At 45.5% G+C, this 17,082-nt stretch overlaps 1 long non-coding RNA gene across 2 annotated transcripts; it reads left to right on the top strand.

Moving 5' to 3' along the window:
- The first annotated feature begins 6,904 nt into the window (after window positions 1-6,904).
- Window positions 6,905-16,759, top strand: LOC101719295 (uncharacterized). Of its 2 annotated transcripts, none has more exons than XR_002391217.2 (6): window positions 6,905-7,441; window positions 7,668-7,944; window positions 8,029-8,109; window positions 8,897-8,993; window positions 10,001-10,158; window positions 10,590-16,759. It is a non-coding gene; the product is annotated as an uncharacterized LOC101719295 (long non-coding RNA). The 2 variants fall into 2 exon arrangements; XR_204868.4 differs by having other exon boundaries at window positions 6,905-7,481.
- Window positions 16,760-17,082: the final 323 nt, after the last annotated feature.

The raw sequence follows: 17,082 nt of genomic DNA, 5'->3' as shown, positions 1-17,082 counted from the left end.
TTATGATCTAATCTCCTCCATAAGGTCACATCTTTTAAAACCATCATATTAGAAGGTATAATTTCAACATATGAATTTGAGGGGGACACAAATATTCAGTCTATGACCTTCCACCCCTGGCTTCCCAAGTTCATGTCTTCCAATGTAAAATAAATTCATCCCATCCCCAAAACCCTCAGTCTTAACTCATTTTAGCTTCAACTTTAGAGTCTAATCCAATCTCATCTAAGTGTCCTCTAAGTCATGTATGTGTGAGACTCAGGCAAGATTCATCTTAAGGCAAATTCCCCTCAGGTATCTATGAGTCTGTGAACTCAAACAAGGTATGTGTTCCCAAAACACAATGGTAGGACAGGCTGAGGATAAACACTCTCTCTCCAAAAGGAAGAAATAGGCAAGAAGGAAAGGGTTATAGGTCCCAAGCATTTTTAAAACCCAACAAGGAAAACTATGAAATCTTAAGGCTTGAGAATAACTCATTCTGGCTTGATACTCTGTTCTCCAGGTGCACTGATAGGATGATCAGCCTTTTGGAGCCACTGGGGTAGCAATATAACCTTCGCGGGGTTTGATGAACAGACAGAGTGAAGAAGGAGAACCAGAGGAGGGAAGATGGGGCAGTGAGGGCCAAGGACCTAAGGGGTACAGCAAACCTGGTAATCCAGAGTAGAGGTAGAAGTTTGACCTTGTTGCTCCTAAAGCCTCACCTAGCTCCAAAGACCTTGGCTTCATGCTGCCTCTCTCTCTCTCTCTCTCTCTCTCTCTCTCTCTCTCTGTGTGTGTTTCTGTGCATGCACATAAGTATATAACATACACAGAACAAGCATTCAGATTGGGAAGGAATTAGGATGAAAAATGCCCTTGAGAAGGAAGCTCCTAAGGATGTGTTTGGAGAAAGTCTTGGGCAGTCCCTGAATTTCTCCCACAGGGATTGGGATAGAGGTTGGACATAATATTATCTAGATCTAAAGGAGGAAGAATTCCCCAGCTACCATCTTGCTTACCATAGCTGAGGTTTGGGGGTAAGCAGGTAACGACATCTATGGAATGATTTGTTTTTATCATCATCTCTCCCCATTAGGGCACAAGCGTTCTGATGGCAGAAATGCGGTCTGATTTGTTCAGGCTAAAGCTCCTTATACCTAGAGCAGTACCCAACATAGGGAATGGCTAAATCCTTAGACCAGCAAGAAGAAGTAGAAATGATGATTGCTAACCCTTTACAGATAAAGAAACCAAAGAGTAGCAAGCCAAGGAGTAAGCCAAGGAGCCAAACTTCTAATTTGTAGTTTACCTACTGTAGTTTACATGTAATTTTTCCTAAAACTTATGCTGCAGGCAGGTCCTGTCTTGGGCATGTTTTCTCCCTTGTGCAGTGTTGTCCTCTGCACTGCAATGTCCCTTTTGATAATGTAACGCTTTGTGCAGAGAGAGCTCCAACACCAGTGTCCCCCTTCGCAGACTTTGTCCCCTTATGGAACTTTCCCCTTGTCTTTTCAGACTTCATCCTTCATCCTTGATCAGGCCTCAGTCATCCTACAGTTTAAGGTGTACACTCACTAATGTAAGTACAATGGTCCTTTGGTTCACAAACTTAATTCTTTCCATGATTCTGGTCTCAAACTGAAACAAATTTCCCCATTAGGTCAGCATTGAACCTGACCACTGAATTTGATTTGGTTCTCGTCCAGTTCAGTTTGTGACAAGAATCATGGAAAGAATTAAGTTTCTGAACCGAGGTGCCACTCTGCAAGTTAAAATAACATAGGCTGAAATGCTCTGCCCGGTGTAGCTAAGGCTTCCTAATCCTTGCCTTTGCTATTTCTTATTAGAAGATCACTTTTGGTACATCTTTTGTGAAAGTTGCATGAACTACCCAGTTTGAGTGGATGGTGAGGGAGTGTGAGGCAGAGAATTTCTTCTCTGTGTGTTGACTTTCTGTGGTTAAATCACAGTTATCAGCAGTTGCTTGGCTAGAAGAGTGACAAGAAGAAAAGTCTTGCCTGAGTGTTATTCAGAATATGAAAGCGGATTCTTTCTTTACCTTGTTTACAGAGTTTGTTGAAAGCCTTCAGTGGTTTGACTCTTTAAAAAACAAAGTCTAAATCATAATCTGTTTTTCAATTTCAGCTTCCCAGCAGGCTTTCTTCTGCTAATTCCTGCTCATAGGAGTCCTTGTGCCGGCCGGTGGGTGTGCAAACAGGACAGCCATTTGCGATGGGGACCTGGCCCCATAAGCCAAGTCAAGTACAGGACTGTCCTGGGACCCAGCCAGGGGCTGATTTCTTCATTAACATAAGGAATCGATAAGGTAAATTACACAATCATTTACATACATCAAGAATTTTTAAAAAAGAATTCATTCACACAAAACTATAAACCACACTTTGTAAGGACACATTCAAATATGAAGCAATGAAATTTTAAAATATTGCCTTTGCAGGGGAAATGAATGGAAGTGTTATATGGGATACAATGGAATTAAAAATAATAGCAAAGAAGACCTTGTACATATTAATGACAGTGCACCAAGAACAAGGGGCTATGGCTAACTTAGCCCTCTGCAGTGGATGTTTAAAAGAACCCTCCAAGACTGTTCTTTTCAAAAGTCCAATCCTTATATCAGGTCTTGGTGAAGATATGAAGAAATTGGTACCTTTCTTTCCTATTGATGGGAATGTAAAATGGTGCAGCTGCTTTAGAAAGCAGTATGGAAATGCCTTAAAAAATTAAAAATAGAATTGTCATAAAGTCCAGGCATCCCACTTCTGGGTACATTGCTGAAAGAAGGGAATACAGAATCTTGAAGAAATATTTATATATCTTTGTGTATAGCAGCCTTATTCACAACAGCAAAGAGTGTCCACTGATGGTAAGTGGATAAACACAACATAGTCTATATTCACATGGATTACTATTCAGCCTTAAAAAGGAAGGAGACTCTGATATATGCTACAACATGGATGTGCCTTGAGAATATCACGCTAAGCTTTTAAGAAGCCAATCACAGAAAAGACAAATTCTGTGTGATTCCACTTCTGTAAGGTAGAATGCTCAATTTCACAGAGACAGAAAATGAGATGGTGACTGGCAGGATTTGGGAGGAGTTAGGGTTTAATGGGTGCGGCGTTTGGGTTTTGATAGATAAAGATTTCCAGAGGTGGATGGAAGTGATGGTTGCACAGTAATATGAAAGTACTTAACTTTTCCGGACTGTACGTTTAAAAATAGGATGGTACATTTTATGCATATTTTATCTTAATAAAAAAGTTAGCAAAGCTGAGTGTGGTGTCACAGGCCTAGAATCCCATAACTGTGGGAGGCTTAGGTGGGAGGATGCAGGTTTGGGCTCAGCCTGGGCAGCTTAGAGACTTAGCAAGAATTTGTCTCAAAATAAAACATAAAAAGAGGGTTGGGAATGTAGCTCAGTAGGAAAGGCTCTGGGTTCAATCCCCAGTACCACAACAAACAAACAAACAAAGAAACAAACAAACAAACCTGAACAGGGTCTGTGGTCCAGGCCGGGCTCATTGTTAGGGTTACCTGTCTCTCCATCACCCTCTTCTCTGTACCTCCCACCTGCTCCCCATACTACGCCCGGGCAAATAATTCTCAGTTCTTCTCTAGGCCTTTGCAGATGCAGTTCCCCTTGTTTGCCCTTGTTTGAAATACTTTTTCTGCTCTCTGGTAACTCATAAGCTGACGACATTCTAATTCCAGAGCCCGAGCTGTCTTGATCCCCAAATTGGATTCGATTTCTCTCCTTGGCTTTCACAATCCCTGATCCCTGCAGTGTACAGACAGCTCTCAACTTCTCCTTCCCTGGGGCAGGGGGCTGACAGCCCCCAGACATGGCACCTCAAAGCAGGCCTCCTGGGTGTCCTTTCTCAATGGAATGTTTTATTTTTTAAGGAAGCCCAAACATTTAGCTGCTTAGGATGTTCGCTATCTTGCTTTTTGATAAATTCGCAAAGGAAAAAAAATAATTTTGACTATTTCTTTTCAACTTGGAATTTCTTTTGAACTGGTCATGTTTGCTCACACACTCATATGTGGGTGAGACCCTTTCCATAGCTCTAGTGCTCTGTGTTGTTTTCAGCCTGTGTGTGGGGATTTCCAGTGAGCAGCCCACGACCCTGGGGGGGCCTCCTCTGCAAAAGTCTCCGTGTGAGAAAGGCTTTTCGCTTCCTCCATCAGGGCATGCTGACGTTCCCGGCCCTTTCCTTCAGATCTAGAGATTTGAATTCAGTGTCCTCCTCATCTGGAAGCCCACCTCTGAAAGCCCACCTCTGATTGCCTTCCCTGTTCTGCCCCCAGAGTCAGGGCTCAGACCTTGCCCAGTCCTTGAAGGGCTTCCTGTTTTGGTGTCCCTGCTGTTTCCAGGCTAGGCACTATGTGTCACCCGGGGCATCTGTTCCTGAGGGCACATGATTGGGTAGGACTCCAGGGACAGGGTGCCTTTGCTCAGCAGGAGCTCTGGTGTCAACATGTCCATGGCACCCAGCCCTTGCCTGTGTCCTCCTACCCCACCTCTGCGTGGTGAGAGCAGAGGCCCTCTCCGCTCTGCCCAGTGTCCTCTACTCACCCGAAGCCCTGGTGGCCGAGGAATCTGGACCGCAGCTTCTGGTCCAAAACTCTGGGTCTGCCCCAAAGGGTGGTGGCTGGCAGGGCTGGCCAGCAAAGGATACGGTGGGCTCTTCCACGTTTTCATAGCAAACAGAGCTATGAAAGGCCCAGTCCAGTGTCTGTGCCGGTCACCAGCCAGAGGCTGCTGTGGAAGGTCTCCTGCCCCAGCCCAGCTAATTTGTGTCCTTCCTTGAACACACAGCTCACCGAAGATGGCCAGGTTTGGCGGCCTTTGAAAGAAGACTTTCTTTCCAGTTTGGCACCTTGTCTCTTGACAGACACCCTGTTCTTTTTATGGGATGGGCAATGATTTCACAAGTAACACTTTCACTTTAGTAGCAAGTTCCCTGCCCTGTCCTCTGCCATCCACTTCCCAACAACAGAATTTCCTTCGTATCTAATTTTTTTTCTTAGCCTCTGGTGTTGTCGTAAGGTCAAAGTATAAACTCTCTAGGGGATCCCAGCATTGTAAGGACTTGACTTAAGATCAGAAACAAATTGCAGTGAAGCAAAAACATCAGGGCCACAGCGCAGAAAGCTGTGAACTCCCCAAACGGCCGCCATGTGTGCTGCTAGGCCGGCTGGCGCCTGAGTCAGCTTGGCTTGGCAGTCTCTTCCTAGACACGCTGTTTTCCTTGGGGGACGGGAGGGCTGCGAAAGAGTGAGTCAGGGAGGAGGAGGGCGGGCAGGACTAGGGAGCTCAGTTGCCCTTTGCCTCATGATTTATATTTGGTCAGAGGAGCCCTGTTCCGCTTTCTTCTGGCGGGAATGTGTTTTGGACATGTTGTTTCAATATGAGACAATCAGCTGGGCCCTCTGCGGAATGTCCCCGGAGACTGGAAACGACCTCCCAACAGGGTCATTTGTTCAGCAGAATTCTAAGTCGCATTCTCCAACATCTGCATTCTATTAATACCTCCAGAATATTTCCATCAGCTTTGGGAAATCAGAAGAGATGTTCAGCTCCAAATCCTGGAGTCTTTTGAACACTGCTTTGTGACTCTTGCGTTCTGTGGGCGGATCCTTGCTCCTGACCTCCTTCCCTTTAGTTTGCTGGGTGCAGGTGGATGGTCACATTTCTCAGTAAAACCTGAGGTTGGGGTGAAATTTGTCAGGTGAACTGCTGTCCGTGACAACCCACAGTAAAAGGCGCATTTATAAACACACAGGAGAGAGACAGACTTAGTTAGGGCCAGGAAAGAAGTTCTGGAGCACTTGCTGAAAGGCAATGGGAGTAAGGCCACGCTTTGAGAGCCCCAGGGTGGCCAGTGTCCCAGGCCACAGGGGGTCTTGCTGGAGCTGGAGCCTTGCCATGTTCTCCAAGGGGATATGGCCTTCAAGGAAAGGAAAGAAGAGAAAGAGGAAGGAGGGGAATAAAGGAATGCAATAAATAAGAGAGTATTTCTTTAAGAAAAAGAAAACTCTCTAGACCGCATGGAAATGAAGCTCACATCAGTGAGACCCACACCTGTGAGAATGTGAAACAAAGATGCAGCAGTGGTCTCGGAGGAAGCTGGGTCTGAAGCCTAGATGGTGTACGGAGATATTAGGGATGTCACTGGGGTGTAGGACGTCCTGGTGGGAATGCTGAGGATTCTAAGAAGGCGCACTCAATTCGAGGAGCATTTATTGAGTATTCACTGAGTGCCTGAATGAAGCCACATGGTCCACCAAGCAGGCTTCAGAGGGAGAGGAATCCCCATGAGAAAATGAGCTGTACTGAGAACGAGCCTTCCAAGCTGCTCTCCTCTCTCCTCACAGGAAGAAGTTGAAGCCTCCTCGGTGTTCAAACCTTCTGGAGATCTGAAAGGCACAGAGCCAGAGAGGACCAGGCCTTAGACAACTTGGTGGCAGTGGCTATTATCCGAACCTGTGTCATGGCAGATGCTGAAAGAGAGGAGCCAAAAAACATCTATTCAATAGTTACCTTCAAAGAATGGAAAAGTAAGCGTCTGCTACCAATAACCACTAGAAACATAATTTTACCCAACATGTACTTCATTGCTTATGACTCTAATACACAGGGTCAGCTAGATGAATGATAAGTCTTAGTAAAAATTATGGAGCAACTTTCTTGGAAATTTAGAGAAATGCCAGAGTGTGATAAGGTCTCTGATAGTGACAAATGGCTTCCTGGTTGTATGACTCAGAAAGAGCTCCTCTTTGCTGGCTGGAGCTGGCTGAGGAGGCAGGCTGAAAACCCTCACTGTGCAGGAGGGAGCAGCTACCTAACAGGGCTGATGGTGTTTCCTGTGCTGTCTGTCTGTCCAGGGGAGAGTTCTGACAGTCCCACCTGGCTTCCTCTTCCAGGGCCTCCTGCTCCGCTTAACCCTTTAGCCAGGAGGCAAGTTCTGAATTACGAACTCATATCCCTTTGCCCAGGATCTGTAAGCAGACACTTCCAAAGGGCAGTCATATACGTTTGGCTTTACCATTTACTTTCCCTTTGTCCAAATTATGCAAAATCTCCTGGAGAATAAATAAACAGATACAACAAATAACTAGAGTCAGATCTTTGGCTCAGGAAATTCCTGAGCTCACGTGTTTGCTGGGAAGAGGTTCCCACAGCCTGGCCGTTCGTTTTTATCAATCCCCACAGGATGCACTCCTACTCTCTCTTCCAGGGTCCCCTGCTTCCTGTCCGCGTTCCCACAGCTGCTGAGGGCCACAGCTCCCGCCTGTGCACAGAGGGTCCTTGCTGTGTGTACGAGATGGTGGCTCCCTGCGCCATGTGGCAGATGTTCAGCATCAGGAATCAAAACAGCTTTCACACCACGCAGCACATTCTTCTTCCAGTCCCGTTCATTTCCTCTCGGTGGGATGTGGAACAATTTCTCTCATCTGTTGCTCACTCAGTGGGTTTGGGATTTTGTGAATTTGACAGTGAGACTTAGATTCCTCCCGAGTCTGTTCTGAGAGAGGGTGGGGGTGGGGGTGGGGGTGGGGGAGGCGCAAGTGGACTGACTCAGTCCCAGTCTGTTTCTACTTAAGTAGTCTCTGGGTTTTTCGTTTGCTTGTTTGTTTGTTTTTGTGAAGCACAGGTGAAACTGAGAAGTGGACAGAGGAGGCCAGAGACCGCATGGAGCTTCCTGAGTCTTGACATTCCAAGAATACCCTCAACTGGTCCTCTCCTTTTTTCGAAAAACGTGACAAGCCTGTAAGACTAAGGGAAAGAGTAAAGCAGTTTCTGTTCATTGTACGCTGGACAAATTCCGAGTGGATTCTGCAATACTGAATTAGCATAGAGGACTTTCTGGAGGGAGAGAAGTGGACACTGTTCTTGACAGCTATACTCAATATATACTCACTACTTGGAAAGTATGCTATTGCAACGTTCTCCTTCTGGATTCCCAGGCTGTGCAAAGTTCCCTTGGCTTAAAGTCTATTTTTCTCTTCCATTAGAAACCAGGAAAGCAAATGCACACTGGCAGCTTCTCACTATGGACCAATCAAATGTTTCCCATTTGAGTCTCGCAGTACTGTGTAAGTATGAAGTAATTTTATGCCCATTTTACTGATGAGAAAACTAAGCTCAAAAATATTAGGTCAGCTTGTCCAAGATCAGCTGGGAATAGATAGAGTTGGGGTTCAAAATAAGATCTCCATGCAGCCTGATCTTTTCTATGCCAAGTTGATGAGCTGATTTCATCAGAAACCAATACTTCTCCAAAATGTTGGCTAGGAAAAGAGGCATACAATGGAAACTGAGGATCTGAGGGTGGTTTTTTTTTTCCTTCTTGCCACTTGAGAGAAATGGGCAGTTTTTCAAAGACTTTCATTCTTACTGCTTGATTTCCTCTGTCCCAGTGCTCCACTGGGTTTCCCAGGACCCTCCCAGTGCCTGCCCTCCACAAGGTGTAAGTGTGCTGAGGAGAACCGAGGCATCTATTCATGCGATTCCTGCAAAGGCAGAGCCAGGCAGCAGGCACTGACACAGCCTGTCTACTCCCTGAGCTTTCAGATTTCTGTGTAGCTCAAATATTTACACACTGGCTCATGGCTCTGTTCAGCCATACACTGGGAAATGGTTCTGACTCTTTTTGCATTCTTAAGGCAACTCGGTGAAATGATTTTCTTTCCCTGGCTTACACTGAGGCACTAGAATTCTACTTCCCACCCCCATGGATGCTGCTGGGTGAGCTCACGGCCTTACGGCCTGTCTCGGCATGGCAGCCGGCCTGCAGGAACCTATTAATAGCCTTCATTTCCAGTATGTGCCCTGTAAAGTCAGGCCTCATTTTTAGCAGCTCACTGTTACTCACAATTCTAGGAAAAGTTCCCTTTGGATGTCTTCCTGCCAGAGGATGGTTTGACTCCCTCCGCCAGTGCAGGCAAGAGGAGAGGAAGGAGCTACAGACATTCAGTGGGTGAGCCGTCCCAGGAGGAATAGCTCTGGCCCCGACTCCTCCTGGAGAGGGAGTTTTCTCTTTGCTTAGAGAGTGGCTTTGTTGAGCTCTCTGGGGTGGGGTGGGGGCTGCATGGCCACCCAGTGTTGAAGTCCTGCTGGACTCATTTCTTTCTTTCACAGTGCTTGACCAGTTTATCACACAGTCAGTTGGCTTCATCTCCAAAACACACCCAGAATCTAGCCCTCTCATCGCTTCCAGCTCTGCCTGGCTGTCCAAGGTGCATTCATATCTTGCCAGCCTGCTTGGAAGGTCTCTGTCTGGGCCACATCCCTCCCAGCTCCTACCATCTGTCCATTGGAGAACTGACAGAGGGTCCTTAAAGCTTATAATCCTCAGCTTGACTGCCTCAGTGGCTTTGTGTCTCCCACTGAGCCAGGAGCCAAAGCCTTCAAGTGGCCTCTGTGGCTTGCGTGGCCTGCCTCTGTCTCCTCCCTTGCTCTTATCTGTTATCACTTGCTTCTGCCCTTCTTGGGCTGGCCACACCGGCCCCGTCCCTTGCTTTTGCGGTCTCCATGTTTTGCTCATGTTATCCCCCATCTGGCATGCTTTCCACCAGAAAATATGACAACATTCTTCCTGGTTTCTGCCCAAACATCCCCTCATCTGAAAAGCCTTCTAAAACTGCCTTAAATAAAATAGCAGCCTTCATCACTAACAACCCTATGCTCCCTGCTATGGCTTGCATGTGAATAGGATCCCTTAAAACCCACAGACACTTAGTCTTCCTAAGGCAGACACTTGGGCTTCACAAAGCCATCCTCAGAGGAGCAGCTCTAGCCCGAACTCTTCCTCCAGAAGGGACTCTCAAGTGTGTCCCTCAAAGCCTTAGTCCCCAGGGTGGCAGCACTGGGAGGTGCTGTGAGCCATTAGGAAGTAGGCCTCAGAGGAGATCCTCAGGTCATCAAAGTGTGTGCTTGAAGGGGCCTGAGGGACCTCAGTCTCTCTTGTTCTATCTCTGCTTCCAGGCTCACATCTTGGGCACTTGTTCTGATCCATGCTCCAGCCATAATGTGACTCCTTCACCAGAGGCCCAAACAAACAGGGCTGTCTGATCTTGCACTTAAGCTTCTGGAGCCATCAGCAAAAATCAACCTCTCATTACTTCATAAGTGGCATGCATCAGGTACTTTGTTATAGTGATGTAAAGCTGACTATTCACCCCCTCTTCTGTTTGGCTTGTCTCCTTTGCCTTATCACTAGCTGGTAGCTCATCTGCTTGGGGCTTTACCCTACTGGAAGGCAAGCCCCACGAGGGACACAGAGCATGCTGCCCAAAATAAGGATATAATAAGTATGTGATCAGGGAATAGTGTTGAATGAAAGTGACAGGGGATGGCCAAACTGCCTTGCCTGGAGAATGTAGGTGAGGGAGTGGTTAGAGGGGGAGGAGAGAAGAAGGCCAATGCATGGAGAGGGCTGTGACATAGGTGTAGTGGCTTCTGGCTTTCAGAAACAGAACTTTCTGTTGTAGGCCTTTCTGGGTTGGTCTTCATGTGATAAAACTTCTCCTCTTGTGTACATATCTTTTTTTTTCTTGATGGGCAATAACTAAAGAAGAAGACTTAAGTCCCACGGTGAGCCAGTGACTTATCAGTTCATACTCGCTGGAGTCAGAGGTCAGAAGAACATAAGCCAACAACCCCTGGTTATTCTCTGAAATCTCCATGATGGCACTGGCTCTGCACAGGGCAGAGTTAGGATACAAACCAGTGTGGTGTAGATGTATGGGTAGTGACTCTGGTTTACCTCCAGATACATTCTTGGGCACCCTAGTTGTCTTTTATCAGAAAAGCCACAACTGACTCTAAGGCCAGCATAAGAACAAAAGACAGAAGAAAACATGGAGTCAGAAACTTGAAGTTACTGCGGGGAGGAATATCAGACATTGAGGTTTCACTAACTGCCAAGCCATGGGATGTAACATCGAAGAAAATCTAAAAGTGTGTCATGCCAGCTTGCCCTTCAACTGGAGCTCTGTGAGGCTGGAGCCACAACTGTATTTCCGGGTATATCCCCACTCCTTGTGCTGGTGTGTGGGCACCTTCCCACCCATCCCAGAAAGGAAGGCGAGGGGACTGATGCAATTCGTGGACTGATCTTCCTAACAACACAAGTCAGCTTCATGTTGAGCATTCCTGGAGAACAAAAGTGTTTTTGCTGCCAAGATGTCAGGTTCTTTTTAGAGAGCTAAAAATTATACACATCAGAATTTCTAAAATAAACGCTGAATCTGAACCTTCCAGGCAGTGTTCTTGGTTTTCTCCCTGAGCTATCAAAGAACAAATTTGTTCCTTCCTTTATTAATAAGTTTGTTGGAAATCTGTTGTGCCAGCCCATGACTATTTTCCAGGAAAGCAGATTAATGCTAGATTATGAAAATAAATGATAACATATTTACTGTGAGAACTAATGATATCCTGAGTGCTAAGACAGTACACACTGCTTCTTCCAAGACTGGCAGGTATGTTTCTGAAGTTGACTTCACTTCAGCGGAAGACACTCTGAGCTTACGTGACTGTGGGCTGCCCAACATTGCAAAGATACCAGCCTTGGCAGCAGCGTATTTAGTACAACTCCAGTTGTGGAAACACTACTGTCACATTAAAGAAAGGATTCTTCCTGCCGTGTTGACAAGGAGTAGTGGAATGGCAAGGCACCAGAAACTGTGGAGACCCATACTCTTGTCTCATTTCTGTCTTGCCTGCCTGTAGCCAGGTGGTGCTTTGAAGCCATCCCAGCTTGTTTATGAATAACTCTATGCTACTGGCCTTTGCTTAAAGTCTGCCTTAAGGACTTTTTCTACTTGCCACTGTTGGTTTCTGTGCTGCAGAGTGGCTTCAGGACCTCAGTGTCCTGCACCCCACCTTTGCCTGCACCTCCATTTAACTGCAGCATGTTGCTTACACATCTCATTCTGAGTAAGATCCATAAATGCCAGCAGCTCAGCTGTCTTTACTCAGGCCAGTGGGTAGAAATAAAGGGTGAGAAAGCAGGTGCTCCTGCGACAGACAGAGGGATCTGAATGGTTTTGAGATAGCACAAAACCATATCTGAGAGCCCAATGGCCTGTGGGCTCCCTTGATGCCTCCCAGGGATTTTCTGGCAGGATCATCATTGATTTATCAGTGAAATAATGAGTTTCACATGATGAGGAACAATAGGATGGAGGCCATGCAATGCATCTCTTCCATCTCCTTTCCTTTTTTCCCCCACCCTCTTTTCCAGAAACAAACAAATTAGAAATAGTAGAAAGTCAAAACTTAAATTCCTTCAAGAGCTAGGTTTTCAGGCTGAGAATTGCAGGTCCACAGAACAGTTCCAGACAGCTGTGGAGCAGGGTTTGTGAAGGTTCCTATGACTTCTGTGTTCTTTGTCCCCATGCTTGTACCTGGCACCCAAACACAGGAATGGCCTCTATGTGTGCACTGGGCAGTGCCCAGAACTTGTAGGAGCCCACCAGTGCTCAAGTCAAGTCACCTTTCCAGTAATCGCTGAGAGATACCCAGCTGAAACACCAAGGCTCTTCGCTAAACACTGAGTGCCAGCTTTCGTCACTGATAGAATTGTGCCTGCTAGATGGTCATCCACAGAGCCCTTTACATGGGGACGTAGAGCTTGGGTTGGGCATGGTGGAACCTTTGCAGTCTGCTGGAGCAATCATGGGCTCTCTCCCTGATTTAATAGAAGACTACCATGAAATAAACCAGATTATAGCTTCTGGCCTCTCCTGGCTCTTTATTTCCTGATTTTAGAGCCAAATGAGAGGAGTCCTTTCTTTTGTAAAAAACACTGTCCTTTGCTGAAGGAACCCATAGCTACTGCTGGGATCAGACTCAGACCACAGGGATGGCTTTTAACATTGCTTGGAGCGAATATCTAAATCCAGCTGAGAAAATGGTCATGTGGGATTTTGCTTAACAACCAACTTGTCTTTCTCACGAGAACTGATGTGTCTGCATGCTATCTCAGTTCTGCTTTGGGTTTCTTTCCTTTGCAGATTCACCCAGCAGTTAGATGCTGGGCTCCAGAGCCTGTAGAACATGGCTTTGGACCCTGACACTGTTCTTTTTTGGCTTCAGATCCTTTAAGTAATGTCTCCAAGACTCAGTTTCCTCTTTAGTTACCTGGAACCAGTACCGGCCCCATGAAGGAGCTCTGGGTGCCACATGAGATAATTTCTGTGCATTAGGTAGCACAGCCCATGACCATGCTAAATGGTCATAAAACACTGGCTATAGCCCATATCAACTTGCAAAATCTGAGCAATGATGTGTAAGTTTCAAGGTGCAAAGAAAAATCAACGTTTTCTAGCTTCTTCCTCATTGGAGAGAAAAAGGCTGTGTTGCCAAATATAATACCAGTTGTCCAGAATCGGGATAAGTAAATTCTTCTAGAAAAGTGATGTTTTTGATGGAGGAGAATTTTAACCCTTTCTCCAGCAGCATTTAAATTTGAACACTTTTTTGGTGACAGTATTTTTGAAATATACTCTTCAATTTCCTGCATTCTTACGCAAAGTTTTCTGGACATAATTCATCTATTTCCTTCTGTCCTGAGTTGTCACTATCTACATCAGTTTTACTTTACTGTATTTTAGATGGGGATGGTGTGGGAACAGGGCTCACCACAAGTGTCACTTGCCTTGCTGCTTTGCTGTGCAGGGAAGGCCCACCTACTCTGCTCTGAGCAGCACAGTGGCCTCTTGGCTCTACGTTCAGACCTCTTTCACATGTGCCTCTGGCTGGTCCGAACACCTCGGAGATGCACCTGGCAGGGGCTAAGTTGTGCAGGTCTGCAAGAGGTTGCAAGTGTCTTTGGACCTTTTGGGGACCTTCTTTTGGGCTTGGGAACAATGCACATGCTTAGGACATATTAAAATGCAAGTTTCTGGGCCCTGAGATTTTATTTTCTTCTCTTATATTATTGTTGATCTTGTATTCTCCAATTTTCTGTTACTTTTAATTTTTCTTGGGAAGGACTAACCCTCCACTGAATTATTTCCATTCTCACTGGATCCATTGTTGTTGGATTTGGTCCCTCCTATCACATGTTCCCATCATGAATGACAGTGGTTCTGTGGGTAGGAAGAGCAGTTCTTTCCCAGATGATGGGTGGACACATCCCAAGAAGTTCACAAACTTCCTCCAAAGGCAGAAATCCAGGAGGGACCTGGGTCAGGCAATTCCTCACTCAGGGTTTCTCCTGCTCCCTGAAGAATGCTCAGGAAGTCAGAAGTATAGCACCGATGCTTTGTCCTTAAATGAGATCATACATGTGTTTATAGCAGTGTCAGCATGTCTTTGATTTTCTATCCCTAGGATTAGCCAAATAGTGACTTTTAATCGAATATTAAATTCCAAATATGTGAAGCATGAGTAAAACTCTCATGTAAAAACAAAAAGCTTTGCCAGGAAAACTCACACACACAAACACACACACACTCATGCGTGCCCGTGAGCAAGAGAGAGGGAGAGAATGAGAGACAGAGAGAGACAGAGAGAGAGAGAGAGAGAGAGAGAGAGAGAGAGAGAGAGAGAGAGAGAGAGAGAGAGAGAGAGAGAGAGAGAAGAGAAACTCTGAACTACTCTTGTTCTCTTGCATTTAGAATTCTGTAGAAGTCACAAGCTGGATTGTTGGATTCCACTAGTGGCCCATAACTGAAAAAGTATTATACAAGACACATGTATACACAATAATAAGACCCACCCTGTCTCCACGTTGCTTTAAAAACATAGCACACAAGGTTGTTTTGCAAGGACTGACTGAGAAAATACCAAGTTTATCACCACTGAAAAGAAGTGGTATCTGAGGTATCTGAAAAAAGGGCTTGGTCTGACTTAGAGGAAGCAGGGCACATGTGAAGGGCCTGGCATCTCCTTCCAAAATGGCAGCTCTCTTTGTGAAGTCCTCACCCACCACTAACTTGTGACATTTGATAGTCTAAATTGTAATGGTATGGAGAAAGAAAGACCTCTTTCAGTCTCTATAAATGAATTGATAATAATATATGACCATGCTTGTCATGGAATAAGACCTGATAAATATTATCTTTTCCTATTTGCTGTGGTCACTACCATGCACTGCAGCACTCACTGAAGAGATTCAAAGGTTGCCTCTTCCTTCAAGGAGCTATCCCATAAAACTTTCGAAGAAGAATTAATTGTGAGGCCTGGAGATCATCTTGGATATGCAGCAGACCCCAGGAGCCCAGGATGAGACCAGGCTGGGGGCCAAATCTTAGTTCTGCCACTTGCTTGTTACTGTCCGTCTTTGTTCTCCTACCTATAACATGGGGACAATGACAATCACACATTTTTAAAAAGCAGAATAATGCCCAGCACATAGTAACTTTTGTATCTCAGAAGGCATCAATACAGTCTAGAGGAGACAGAAAAGTCTCCTTAGAAAGGATTATATGACAAGGTTATAGGGACACTGAATGACAGGTGGGTTTGGGTGGTGAAGAGGAGTGATTCAAGAAAAGCCAGATTTGAGTTTTTGTGGAATGTGAGTTCTACACAGAATGGGTTGCTGCTTCCCACTTGAGTGGATTCTGGAGGGAGTAGGGGCGTGAGAGGCCTCCAGTGCTGGGCAGAAGGAAGCTATGAGGGACTTTGCCACTGGGGAAGACAGACAATGGGGAGGGAGCAGATGTGGGAACGATGTGGGATGGTAGTATGGCCATCAGTTTCTGAGTTTGTCCTTGGCTGACCACGTGCCCGGTGCTCTAACTCCCTGGTTCCCAAGTTTGACTGCACTACTGGGAACCAGGGAAGTCGTGCCGATACAGTAGTCTGTCTTTATCCTCAGAGGAAGTGTTCCAAGACCCACAGGGGATCCCTTCGACTGTGGATACTGAATCTATTATGCTATATGTTTTCATATGTGTACATATGATGAACTTGTAATTTTTCTCCTAAAGGAAGCACTTATGATTTCTCTTGAGCATATATAAATTGCCAAAATCACTACTTTGGGGCCATTATGAAATTAAATAAGGGTTACTTGAACGTAAGCACGGCAATACCATTGCAGTCAATCTGATAACTGAGACGGCTGCTAAGTGGCTAACAGCAGGCAGTGTATATAGTGTGGATATGCTAGAAAAAGAGATTCACACATCCCGGGTGGGAAAGAGCCAGATGGCGAAGACTTCATCACACATTTCGAAAGTGTACACTTTAAAACTTATAAATTGTTTATTTCTCTAAATTTCTATTTAATATTTTTAGACAATGGTTGACTGCTATTAGCTGAAGCTCCAGAAACAAAACTTTGGATAAGGGGGAATGACTGCAATTTCTCTACCTCCCATCAGGCCTCATCTTCATCCTGTGTGCAGATTGCATTCTGACCTTCTCCCCGTAGATGAAGGAAGATGTGCCTTGAAGACCATGTAGATGGCACCTTCTGGCAGCCTTGTCAGAAGAGGAGCTTCTGTGATTTGACAGCCCTGGTGCCCAGAGACTTGCTCTCTGAGCTAAATGGCTTAGTAACATTCCAGGAATGACTTCCTGTCCGCTTCATGTAGGAACTTTCCCCTTTTGCATTTGAGAGTATTTGTCCAGAACCAGAAGCTTTACAAGCCCTTTGTATTTCAGCAATGCAAATAGCTGAGAGAAAGACCACAGCTGAGCAGCAGCAAATTAAGACTTCTGGACACAGTGGAATGAATAGCCAGGTTCTTTTTTTTTTTTTTTTTATCATTTCCCAAGTTGAGGAATGAATGAAAGATAAATAAATAGTGCTGCAAATAGTAAAAACCAAATTAGATTTGAGGTTTCTCCCTCTTCCAATCAAATAATAAGTAATCCAAACAGTTATTATTTGAGGGAGCAAGGAAGTGATACTATAAAAATAAATGGCTTTCTCTGCGGCACCCTTTGACTCCTTTGTGTTACTGCAGCGTGAGAAGGGCTGGCCGCCTGTAGCCCCACTATGGGGTTTGGCGAGCTCTGAGAAGAAAAGTCTCCCCAGAAGCCAAGAAAGCATTAGTTACATGGGAGAGGAGATCCTTTCAGCTCAGTGTCCCCTTGAGAAAGGGAAA

Source organism: Heterocephalus glaber, unplaced genomic scaffold (genome assembly GCF_053883595.1).
Source record: "Heterocephalus glaber isolate CG9 unplaced genomic scaffold, H.glaber_assembly_v1.0 deba00000281, whole genome shotgun sequence".
NCBI lineage: Eukaryota > Metazoa > Chordata > Mammalia > Rodentia > Bathyergidae > Heterocephalus > Heterocephalus glaber.
The sequence above is the reverse complement of the archived record's forward strand: the minus strand, read 5'-3'. Positions and strand labels throughout refer to the sequence as shown.